This window comes from Melitaea cinxia, chromosome 25, assembly GCF_905220565.1.
Source record: "Melitaea cinxia chromosome 25, ilMelCinx1.1, whole genome shotgun sequence".
NCBI classification, from domain to species: Eukaryota; Metazoa; Arthropoda; class Insecta; order Lepidoptera; family Nymphalidae; genus Melitaea; species Melitaea cinxia.
In genome coordinates this window covers 7561010-7575012 of record NC_059418.1, presented here as the reverse complement: position 1 = coordinate 7575012, position 14003 = coordinate 7561010, and positions in this window count along the sequence as shown.

Here is a 14003-nt window from a genome sequence, read left to right as displayed (position 1 = left end):
AACCGCAATTCGGCGAAGTGACTATTACTTTAACGCGTCAATCTCTAAATATATTTATCGTTTCCGTAAACTTTTTGTCAATATTCTGTATAAATTAAAATTAAAAATATATAAATTTATGAACATCAAAAACATTGGCTATTAGAAGTTATATTGAAGGCTCAAATAATTGTAAATTATAAAATTAAAAAAATAATAAAATGTGACATATTCCTTATTAATGCTTAGTTTTTAAGAAGCTTATAACCAAAGTTTTATTTTTTACGATTCTATGGAGACTGTAAAAAAGTGCGTGCGTGCAAGTACACATGTCAGAAGTGAAACTTCTTTGGCAATCTTATGTTTAAGTTTCGTTTATATTTATACAAATCAAAAGCTTTAGATTTCCGTTCCAGCGCCATCTAGTTAGTTCGCAATGTAATACTATCGATATTAATGTAACAACCTTTGTAGTTTCTATAGTACACGCTAGGTGGCTCTGTTGTTCGACAAAAACGTTGCACATTTTCGTGACGCTAATATTATTATTGTTGCGTTTCATCCGTAAAAACGTTATTCTCGTGCGTCTAAAGATGTTTCACTGCAAAAATGTCAAGTTTTATTTAGTTGAGATAACGTTTGGTATATATATCTCGTAAATGGTATGTAGTGTATGTGTTTTAATATAATGCCTCTCGTTTGTATCCACCTGTATATTTATGCTGCAATTTCATATGCGGTCTCGGTAATGAGAATTTAACACAGGCTTAATGCTCTCTCTACATATATATCTATATAAAACCCAGCCCTTTGAATGTCTGATTAAGTATAAAAATGTAGGATAAACTAAATAAACGCCTCACACTCCACTGTTCCCAGAATGATCCGACTAATGTGTCGAGATTCAAGAAACAAAGCACAAACACACACACAAACAAAGCACATGCACATTTTTTTCCGTGACCAGAAAAATAAAGAAATACTCTTTAAAAAAAACTTTAAAATAATTAATAATTAAAATTTTTTATTATTATAATTTTTATAAATATATAACTACTAAATAAATAACAATACTAGTCGTTAAGTATCTTCCATTATTAATTGTAATTTGAATCTTTGTATTAAAATTTCCTTTCCGTACCGGATCATAACTAAAGCCAAATATTCTAAGACTGTTTTTTTTTTAACTTTATAATAAGAAATTCGAATATAAAACATCTCAAAAATAAGTCCTATTTTACTTGATTTTTAATTTATTCATTCTGTTTTGGATCATGAGCCAATTGAGATGCCTTTGTCTCAATGTATTTTTAAATATTCTTGAAGTGATCCACTCATCAGAATATTTCTCATTAGAATAATTACATTATTTTACTCAATTTATAATTAAGATAATTAAATTAAAGTCGAGTAAGTTTCAAATATTTCGTAACAATGGGACAGCGTATTTTTTAATCGTAATAATTATTAATTATATCAAAACATATAATATACAATAAATTAAAATAATACCACAAAAAATGCATTTATTTTTCGAGAATGGAATTGATTCGTAATATTTAATCGAATATTATATTTTAATTTAGTATAATTTAGCTCAAAATCTCATATTAATAATTACTATAAAAATAATAATTTTATTTCTTTATTCAAAATATCGTTAATGTAAGTATAGATATAAGTGAATCCAAATTGGATTTAGCAATCTTTATATTGTATTTTAAAAGTAATATTATTAATGTCTGATATTGGTCTTGCAAAGAATTTTGTAATATTCCATATTTTATTTAAAAAGAAAAAAAAATTGGGAGACTCGGCAAATGCCGAACAGCCATACTTTTCTCGTGCATATATCGATTTTTTAAATTGTTTTATACTTTGCTTTCTGGTAATAATGAAACTCGAAAATAATATTGTACGACTTAGTTCAGACGGTGGTACGTTATGCGTTATGTCGGCAATTTATTCTTTGCAAGACAACAATTATGTGCATTTATCATCAAAATTTAATGATTAAAAATAAACTCCACGTTTACATAGATTGTAATAATAATATTAATTATAAAAATCTATTATTGCACTTGCTCATTATATGTATGATATTAATTAATCAAAAAATAAACATAACATATTAAATTTTCGAGAAATCATTAGATGATCCATTTCAAGAAAATTATGAGCCAGTTCATTAAAAAAATAAAACTTAATTGATAAAAAATCTTTATAAGAAATAGTTCTTGTAAATATTTATTATTTTATCAATAATATAGAAATATATGGGTATTGAAAATACATTAAATTTATAGCATAATTTACTTGTGTATATTTCTGGTTTCTTTTGATAATATCGACGGGTCCCAAGAAGATAAGCTTATAAAATCACAGCTAACATAATACTGTTCACAAGTATTGTTGTGTTCCTGTGTGACTATGATAAATAACTCATGGGGAGGGTCGGGAGTAGTATCCCGGTGTTGCAAGTGTTGCACATACCAAATATACAATAAAAAAGTGTGTGTGTCAGCTCCGACGCACGACTGGAGTTTACGCCTACAGATCGACTGTCTAAATAGGCACAAAAGAGGCTTACTAGTCTAAGAAAAAGATCAATACAATATCAAATGGTAAATAAACGAATCAAATAACGCCATCTATCAGAACCCAATTGAGTTCCAATAGATGGCGTTACAAAAACGTAACGGGGTCATTCGGCCCATTTGAAGGAACGGGGTTAGGAGTCGAACACTCACTCTGTGAACAGTAAAAATAACTTCATGTTGTATTGTAGCATTCACTAGATATACCACTAATGAGCAAACGCTTCTTTACTGACGTTGATAAAAGAAGAGTAATGTAACCAAAAATACACTAGAAATTGACAAAAATTGTTTTAAATATTGTATTAGTGGGTCTTTTACAAGTTACTGATAAAACTATCTGACAGATATAAGTTTATTATTATATTCCCTTTTTTACAATCAAACTTCACTGCATCTGTTTGATAGTTCTATTCAAAACCTGTATATCCAAAAGTAGTTTATTAGCTTAGTTCCCTAAAGGCTTGTTTTACCGTCTCATATAGCCTATCAGTGAATTAATTCGTGTCAAAAAGAAAATCAGACATATCTGTAAAAAATTATTATTTTATTCGAAATTATTTTTAGGTCCATTTTCACTAGTCGTGGGTAACGCTATTTGACGGATGACGATAAACAACAGATAAGTTTTTGATGTATTATTCTTTTTCACCGTCGAATTCCCCTATATTTATGAGATATTTTTTTTAATTAATCCAAAAACCGTATTTTATTCGAGGTGAAGCAGGTCGTGATGGCCTATTTCTACGTGCTGTTAACGTCTAATCGTGACTTATTTGCAGGATAAACTTTATCCGTCAAAATAAAATTCCTTAAATTAAATTCAACATTATTCTTTGTCAAACAAACTTTGTACTCCTAAATTTTGTCTGTATGTAAGCAATAACTATATGCTACAAAGTTATCTTATGCCATTTACTAGAATCTTGTGATTTTTGACGCCAAATTGCCACACAATTCTAGTGAAAAGTTTGACAAAGGCATTATAGTTTATACGCATTAAGAAAATAGTAACTCATCGCTGTCACATAGCTTATTAACGTCCGTTTACCTGTTTTGCTGTGTTCCAATTGACCAGACAAAGACTTTTTAATATAAAACTATTTAATTGGCCACAGGCCATGGCTGAGTGACAGCGACGAGTCACTATTTTCTTAACGTAAGTAGACTAGATATTTGTTTAAAATGTAGTTAAATTAGTAATTGTATGGTAGATGTGAGAAATCTTATTTAAAGCGTTGGATGTTTTATTTACATCTATATAATTAAGACGTGTACTTATATCGCGTTCCAGTTGATTGTTCAAGCGATAATTATGCAATAATTACTGTCGAATTGCAATTAAAAAATTGCTATCTCTTGTGAGTAATACGTTAGGTTAACTAAACTGTTTATATTTATTTAACTATCTATTTATAGGTACTGAATTTGAAAATGATAAATTTAACAATTTTCAAGCGATAAGCGAGCAATCAATTGCTATATCCTGCTTAGAAGAAGTGTCGGAACGCGCTGTATGTACGTGTCTTTTAAATGCTGCTTCATAGCAGAAGTTTTTAAGGAATTTGTCTGCGATCTTCTCGGAATTGCTTGACTGTGTTTTGTCGAAGCAATCGTTGATTTACCTTTACAAGTATGTCAATAATCATAAGATTATAAATGTATAGAATATAGATGTACCAAAGTGTTATAAACAATAAATTATTTTAAAAATTTCGTGTTGTTGTTATTTTAACCGACCTTTAAAAGAGGTAACCTACACTCACTGCAGCCTATCGAAGTCCACTGTTACACATAGGTCTCCACAAGTTCGCGCCAAAAATGGTGTGAACTCTGTGTGTTACCCATAGTCACCACGCTGGGCAGGCGGATTGGTGACCGCAGGGCTGGCTTTGTCGCACCGAAGACGCTGCTGCCCGTCTTCGGCCTGTGTATTTCAAAGCCAGCAGTTGGATGGTTATCCCGCCGTCGATCGGCTTTTTAAGTTCCAAGGTGGTAGTGGAACTGTGTTATCCCTTAGTCGCCTCTTACGACACCCACGGGATGAGAGGGGGTGGCTATATTCTTTAGTACCGTAGCCACACAGCGATTGTATAATACATGAATAATATAGTAGAGGAGCACTGATAGTTTTTGCAACCGTGCAAAGCCGGGGCTCTAGTAAATAATAAAAAAGACGTAACGTACATATTTTTTATCTATACTAATATTGTAAAGCTGAAGAATTTGTTTGTTTGTTTGATCGTTTGAACGCGCTAATCTCAGAAACTACTGGTCCGATTTGAAATTTTTTTTTACTGTTAGATAGCCCATTTATCGAGGAAGGTTATAGGCTATATTTCATCACGATAAGACCAAAAGGAACGAAGCACCAGTGAAGAATGCTTCAAAATCGGGGGTTCCGCAGCGTGCGCTGTGAAAACAGTTTCGCAAAATCATGTATGACAGAATTGATCCTCTTTAACAGTTCTAAAAAAAAGTCCGCGACAGCATATATCTATTTTTTAAGGTTGGCTCACTATAACCTTTTTTTTGCTAACCAAGTTTGTTCTAAAATAATGCATTATTTGCGAAGATGTTTTTATAAAGATGATATTAATCCTCATCTAAATAAATACGTTATTTATCACAAGTATTTAATTTAAAACAAAATAGCCTTTTACATAATTCGATTTCAATGAGTATCTCAGGAGATATTGCAGTTTTAAAATAACATCGCAGCAAAATAATGATCAAGTATTGCGCGCGCCTCTGTTCCACGCGGACGAAGTCGCGCGCAGAAGCTAAGTAATACATATGAGTGACTAACAAATATCTATATTGATACACAGTTACACTTAACTAAGGTAATGTGGCCTTAATAAGTGAAAAAAAACGAGGGGTTGTTAAGTTTATTTTATAATAATAAATATATTATGGGTTGTATTGTATAATTTTGTTTAAATTTATGATTAAATTAACTAGGATTAAGTAGATTAAGGATACTTTAATAAGGCAAGAAGTGTGCCTCGCCTCTTAAATGTTTGTATTGTCTGAACGTCAAAGCCAAGAGTTCCAAAGCCGAACAGCTTCTACGGAGAAGGGCTTTCAATAAAAGGAAGTTTTGTGACATGGAATTTTTAGGACAAGACTTTGTAGATCTCAAAAGATGCGTTCATAAATCACTGAATTAGTATTGGTTCAAAAACTAACTGATGGGCGTATGGAAATACAAAAGTTTGTTTTTCAAACAGATATTAAGATTCGATTACTTAATAAAATATATGAGATTGTAGGAACAGAGGCTTCACTTGTTCGATATTTTAAATTCTTGTCTCAAGGATTTGGCGCCCTCGTGAAAGTGCTGCCCGGGGCAAGCTAGATCCGGGACTGTTATATCTACAACTAATTTTTGCATTGCTTTCAAGCAGTGTAGTGTTCCTGTAGTAAGTAAGGTGACCAGAACTCCTTGGGAGGATTGGGATAAGTTGGGAACACGCTCACGATGCTTCTGGTGTTGCAGGTGTCTATAAGTAATCACACGGGTGAGTCATAGCCTTATTTGCCGACCTAGTTGTATATAAAAAAAAAACTAAAACATCGTATTTCTTGAAAACAATTACATCGGTTTCCATAGAGACAGTGAAACAAAGGCATTCTAGAATCACCCAGAAGGTTATAGCTAAGTAAATAATGCTAAAAGCGCTGTGAAGTGTCACTGTAAAGCTATGTTCCACACGCTCACTCCCGTACTTCACATTTACTTCACAGTCGCGCCTTACTCACCACCGAAACACAGCACTACTTAGTGTGTGTTTGTGTGGTGAGTGTGTAGAATGATTGGAGTGTCAGAAATGCGTATGTGATGCTCCCAGTGCTGTAAGCGTCATCGTTTTCGACGTTAACATTTAAATAAAAAATTAAACAAAACCTCGCAAATTAAACGTCACTGATTAATCATTGGATGACGATTGGAACAACCGATTCTCAATTTTAGTGTATTACTCGAAAACTCAAGTCTAACACTAATACTAAAGCTATTATTATAGTATTGTGTTCTTGTGGTGGGTTAGGTAACCAGAGTCCGAGGAGGGTTAGCGGCAAGGTTAGCAACGCGCTTGCGATGCTTATGGTGTTGCAGGTATCATCATTACAGCCTATAAAGTCCACTGCTTGACATAGGCCTCCACAAGTTCACGCCAAAAATAGCGCGAACTCATGTGTTTTGCCCATAGTCACCACGCTGGGCAGGCGGGTTGGTGACCGCAGAGCTGGCTTTGTCGCACCGAAGACGCTGCTGCCCGTCTTCGGCCTGTGTATTTCAAAGCCAGCAGTTGGATGGTTATCCCGCCACCGGTCGGCTTTTTAAGTTCCAAGGTGGTAGTGGAACTGTGTTATCCCTTAGTCGCCTCTTGTTGCAGGTATACATAGACAGGTATATATAGGTATACATATAATCTCTGCTCACCATTAGGCGAACCGTACGCTTTATAAGATATATTTTTATACTAAAAAAAAGTATACATGTCAGAAGTGAAACTTCTTTGGCAAACTCATTTTTAAGTCTCGTTTATATTTATACAAATCTAAAGCTTTAGATTTCCGTTCCAGCGCCATCGATAAAAACGTTGCCATTTCATCCGTAAAAATTTTAACCTAATACGCCTAATGAAATTTATCTTCAAAAATATATCTTAAAATATCCACTAGGCCGTAAATGTATAAATTTATTTGCAAAATGAATTGTTTTTGTGGATATTGTCCAATTATTTGAACAGATGTTCACAGTTCTACGAATATTTTTGAACGTATGTCTTTTATTCACATATACTTACGAATAAATTTATTAATGATTGTATTTTAGCCCGAACTGTTCTACTGTTGAGAAAGGACCCAATATATTAATATAACTGGAATTAAAATGATGGAACAACCACTTACTCAACCGCACATTTATCTACTTGCTAAGGGTGATTAATTGACATTCAGTTCAGCCTGTCGCAGTCCACTGCTGGATAAGGACCTACCCAACAAAGTTCGGACCAGACATCCCGGTTTTCCGTAATCCTCACCCAGCCTACACCGGCAATCTTACGTAGATCAGTCCAGTGGGCCGGAGAACGTCCCACACTGCGTTTGAATTAAATAACATTATACAACGTTAAATGATGCCCTACCTACACGTTCTTATAAAACATACAGGAATTCACATTCAATTACACGCGCATTCACTTCCACACACACACACACACACACACAATACACAATATACATAGATAATTACAGATAAACATAGATATATTTTTTAATTTCTAATTTCAGTCTACCTATAATCTAAGCCTAACGTAAGGGAAGTAGCGAGTTATTATCAGCGCAAGGGTGTAGGTATGGCAATTTACTGGGAAGAATCTACAACAAAACTATACTAATAAATAAAATTCGAGTGGCTGTTTGTAATATTAAAATAACCGGTTTTTAATAAATTCATATGGAATACACGGTACATATACCAAAATAACATTTTTAACAACTTTTGTCTGTCTCTCTGTCTGTTCGTTCCGGCTAATCTCTGAAACGGCTGGACTGATTTAGACGAGGCTTTAGCTGGCAGATAGCTGATGTAATAAGGAGTAACTTAGGCTACTTTTATTTTAGATTTTTTTTTATAACTGCGAACTGAACAATAACTATTTTGTTAAATACCACACGAACAAAGTCGCGGGCACAGCTAGTTCTAACTAAGAGTATAGAAGTAAATTCTTTTGTTTATTGCACGCCTTCACGGAGGTTGTGCTTTACTCTCACAAAATGAAAAACACGAAAAGCGCTTACTCCTAAACCTCCACATTTTCATAATACCCATCAAACTATAAATTAAATATCATTTGAAGTCCTTTTTAACCGACTTCTAAAAAAGGAGGAGGTTATCAATTCGACTGTATTTTTTTTTTTTAATGTATGTTACATCAGAACTTTTGATCGTGTGGACCGATTTCGACAAATTTTATTTTAATCGAAAGATGGTGTGTGCCAATTGGTCCCATTTAAATTTATTTGAGATCTAACAACTACTTTTCGAGTTATATCTAATAATGCGTTTTTACTTGACGCTTTTTTCGTCGACCTACGTTGTATTATACCGCATAACTTTCTACTGGATGTACCGATTTTGATAATTCTTTTTTTGTTGGAAAGGAGATGTCCCAAATTTAGTACCATGATAAGGAAACCAGGATTTGATGATGAGATTCCAGAGAAATCGAGGGAAACTCTTGAAAATCCGCAATAACTTTTTACTGGGTGTACCGATTTTGATAATTCTTTTTTTGTTGGAAAGAAGATATCCCTAGTTTAGTACCATGATAAGGAAACCAGGATCTGATGATGGGATCCTAGAGAAATCGAGGGAACTTCTTGAAAATCCGCAATAACTTTTTACTGGGTGTACCGATTTTGATAATTTTTAATTTAATCGATAGCTGATGTTTGTCATGTGGTCACATATAAATTTTATTGAGATCTGATAACTACTTTTTGAGTAATCTTTGATAACGCGTAGTTACTTAACTATTTTTGCGTCGATCTACGTTGTATTACTCGTCGATGTAATTGAAGTCGGTTTTTTTTTCGTTTGCGAGCAAACACAATTATTGAATACTGTTATAGTAGAAGGAGTTCATTGAATAAATATTATGTTGGACGTCAACATTTTGAATGCAGGGATGATAACAAAATAATGTGAGAACTACTTGACGAAAAAAGCTTTTTTTTTTATTATGCCAGGAAACTATTAACCTAGGAAGCCAATTGAATATGAAATCTGAAAAATTCTTTGATTTTTTTTTAAATAAATATTTTTTTGTTTCTACTGTGATTATCAAATAAAGTAATTGTATTTTTAATCGTTGTGTAGTCGATCATTAGTTTGTAAATAAGCTACTAGAGGGCGCTGTTAAGTATAAGCTGCACGAATAGTTTTAAAGCAGTGCGTTAAGACGCATCGTTTTGGATTTTCCAAATGTTATTTTTTATTATTATTCTACTTTATTTTCCCTAAATGCAGACCTCACTAAGTCGTAATATTTTTTTCTTGTTTATAAGTATTGTGTTCTTGTGGTGAGTAAGGTAACCAGAGTCCTGAGGAAGGTTAGCAGTAAGGTTTGCAACGCGTTTGCGATGCTTCTGGTGTTGCAGCTATTCATAGACTATAGTATCTGTTCACCATCAGGCAAACCGTACTGAATTTTTTTTTAAAATATATTTTACTAGCGACCCTCCCCGGCTTCGCACGGGTGCAATGCTGATACTAAATATACTACAGAATGTCTTTATTTATGAAGCTAGCTTATAGCATGGTTATTAACATAATAACAACAACATTCAAATATGCCTCGTTAGATTACACGTTGTTACAGAATGCGTTGAAGAAATAAAGGTTCACTGCTCGTTCTCCGTAGGCGATAGCGTGATAATATGTAGCCTATATGTTGACCCGACTTCGTAATAATATTCGCGCCAAATTTGAAATAAATCCATGCAGTACTTTTTGAGTTTATCCCGGACATACATACAGACAAACAGACAAAAACTCTAAAAACCATATTTTTGGCTTCGGTATCGATTGTAGATCACACCTCAAGTATTCTTTTAAAAAAATATTCAATGTACAGTTTTGATTTTCCTACCATTTCATTATATGTATATAGATAAAGCGTAGCATAGCGTCTTTGGTGCGACAAAGCCATCAACCCGCTTGCCCAGCGTGGTGACTATGAGCAAAACACATAAGTTTGCACCATTTGACGGCTATGTCCAGCAGTGGACTGCGATAGGCTAAAGTTTAATAAGTATATTTTTTTAAAAGACAACCTCTGGTTTTACTTCAACTCCTAACTCTTAGAAGGGGTGGAAAGTCTGCTGTTTACTTGTATAATAAAATTAGGTGACCATGTACATTTAAAAATTGCGGAATGACTTTAGACATTGCAGACGAAAACTTTGCTCCAAACTTAGGACATTTTTAAATGAGGAACGTTTCCTTACTACAGAAGGTAACTATAAACTCTGTTAGGCTTTGACCATATAGGTTTCCGTGAAAAAAGATTCTATATTTTAGCCAACACGGCTTTTTGGATTCAAATTAACAAAACCACTAATAGAGTTTGGAAACTTGGAAAATCATGACAAATAACTTGGTTGAGGTTGATGATCTTGCTGCTGCTGAAGAGAAAGTCGACGGGCGTGGAACTTATTCAGGAAGAATTTGCAGAGTAGATAATTTTGTGTTTTGAGATGACTGGATTGAAAACAAAATATTTTTATTTGACTTGATGCGGTAGGTATTTGTTTTTAATTCAGTAAATTTTGCTATCAATGCGTCGTTGCAGCATGTTCAGCATTTCTGATATCAGTTCTACAATCTTCTGAAGAAAATATGTAGAAAAAGTCTGCTCTAGTGGCCATCGGTCTATCGACACTTTTGGGCTGGTTACAGCTTACTCTAGGTTTAAATTTATGATACTAGGGCTATGATCTCATTTATGATCATATATTTGGGAGAAACTTCAAACCAGCTCTTCCATAGCAAGTTGACTTAATAGTTTCTCAATTAGTGTCCACATATTCAAGACAGGAATGACGCGATACTCGAAAACCTTCAATTTAAAGCTTTACGGAAATTTCAAAGGAAATCCTGCCAAATACCACCCAGTCCAACTTACAACAATTGACAATAAATATTTAAGCAATATTCAATCTTTTTAATATTTTAATTTCATAATTTATCATGGGATGAGCTTTTTCTTGATACCATGACAAAATGCGCAACGCTTAGCAGGAAACTTTATGATTAAATGTTTTTGTTGGTCACTTTGAGTTACCGATATTCAGCGATATTGCAATTGCTTCGGTCAATATTGTGCTCGAGTTTTAAATATAATTTTTAGATATAATATTTAAAATGTTTATTATATAACATCTTCCGTTAATTGATGTCATCAAAGAACAAATAGACATTTAATATGTACAGAAATATACCTAAATACACACTTAAAACAAATGAAAGAATTTATTGATCAAAATTCTAATCTCCGTGACAATTAAACAACGGTAAAGCCGTGTCAAATTAATTCAAATTCCATACAAGAACTGACACTATTAAGGCAATCAATAAGTTTACACAGATGAGTAAATAGTTAAAAAATAATATATAACGTATTACAATTATTAAGTGGATCAAAATTTCAGTCTTGCTACCAGAAGCGACAGAGATGGATACGCGAATTTGCGTCTTTCTGACGCTTCTATACGTAAGTACATCTATATTTATCTATCTAACTACCTATTTAGATAAAAATGAATCACCGATATGTCTGTAAACGCATAACTTCCAAATTACTGCACCATGTTGGATAATTCTTTTTGGGTGTTCGTTATTTTTGTATTATTAAATAATTGGCGGTTAAAAGTTTGCCAGGTCCATTAGTATTACGACATATTTAGAATACGCACTGGGCACAGTAATAGTCTTAATTCTTTTACACGACAAATATTATTACAGGTCATACAGATCATTGTTGTGTCTGGGCGTTTGTGCTTGTGTATTGTGTTTCCTTATTCCCGGCACAAGGTTCCCGACACGGTACTAGGAGCTGTAGTCAGTGAGCCTGGAACTCCTATCTCGGCTATAAAGACACGAAACAGGATATTAGGTTGTTAGTTAATAACTCTTCTCCACACTAAGTACTTTTTACCTTGTAACTTGTGATAGTGCTGAAATGTCGGGAATTTCATTGAGGTAGGTAGCAGTAGGAAACATTGTGACTATAATCTATAATAGACTGGGAATGTACCTCGACGTTATAGAAGATTACAGTTATATGAAGCTGCTCTAACGCAATGTTGTGTCCGCGGTTAATAAAGTGGCGGTGGCGTGGGTTTGACGGTCGGGACAACAACAGGCGTGGGATGCTTCTGGTGCTACAGGCGTCTATAGGCTACGGTAAGCGGTTACCACCAGAAGGACCATAATATCGATTGCCGCCCTAGTTGTCTAAAAAAAATTAATAATAATTCTATTTCTAAGATACACATATATCTTATGAATAGTACGAAGTGTATACGCTTTAATATAAAATTAAAGCGTATACACTACGTACTTGTATCCGCTTTGTTTGTATCTTATTTTATTCTTTTCCTGACTATAATTCTCTGTTACGTCGTCTGTTTTGTTGATCTGATAACATCTTTCAAGACATTTTACTGGAACCTGGAACGGGTATAGGATATTTTAAGAAGAGTCAGAGCTCAATATGCTTTAAAGTTCATGGATAAGAGATTAACAGAAGACGAGTAAAAGTAGTTTTAATTATTTTTTAAATTCATTTATTCGATTTTTCAGGTCTGTCATGCTGCAGCGAAGCCTGAACGTCGTAAGTATAAAACTATAACTAATATTATTAATTGATTCATTATTAAAAATTATTTAGTACATATATTCATAATGATCTTAGAGATATGAATTTCGTCCTATGACGGCAGATGATGACATTTTTTTTTTAATATCTGTACCTCCGACATGGGGGTCAGAGTCTGTGCTTAAACATACCAGTTCTCGCATTTATTCTTCTCGCACTTTCATTCTGCATGCTAATTTCTTTCTTTCATAATTTCGACATTTACACACTGGGTGGGTTCCCATCTAACCTACTATTATACTTCTATTGCTTATTTTATGAACACCTGGGAAAATGAGTGGGCTTTGGGCATGATGTTTTTCTTTTTCTTTTTTCTTTTTTATATACACTATAGTAATAATAATATTACATAACTTACATCTGTTCTACTTTCTATCTCTACTTCTATAATATAGGGTCATACACTAACAACTTCTTAGTTTACTATTAGGTACTTTATTTTCTAAACTACTTAACCTATGGAGGTAGCACTTACTTTAGCTGATTTTCATTTTATAATTTTAACTTAATATTCATTTATTTATATTTCTAAGTAGATTCACAAATTTACACAAAGAAAATATACCAACTACTAATTATGTTCCTACTTATGTAAATACTAATTTTTTATGTTATACTAGAATATAACCATTATATTAAGACAACATAACATAATTACTAATTTTTATTTCTCTTATTAACATTTATGACTATTTTTCTACAGTACTGTAGGAACACTTCTCTGTTATGATGATGATGACAGTATTAAAACTGGCTAGCTTTTTATGTTGACTGGGGACTTGATCTCAACCTTACAGAAGATCACAGCTAAATAAAACTGCCCTTAAGTAGAGTTGTGTTCCTGTGGTAATTTAGTCAGAACTCTGGGCTAGGGTCAGGGATAGAGTTGGAATCAGACAGACTGCACATTTGTTTGCCATCTTCATATTATAAATGTTATACATAAAAAAAACGTATAATAGAGACCTTTTTT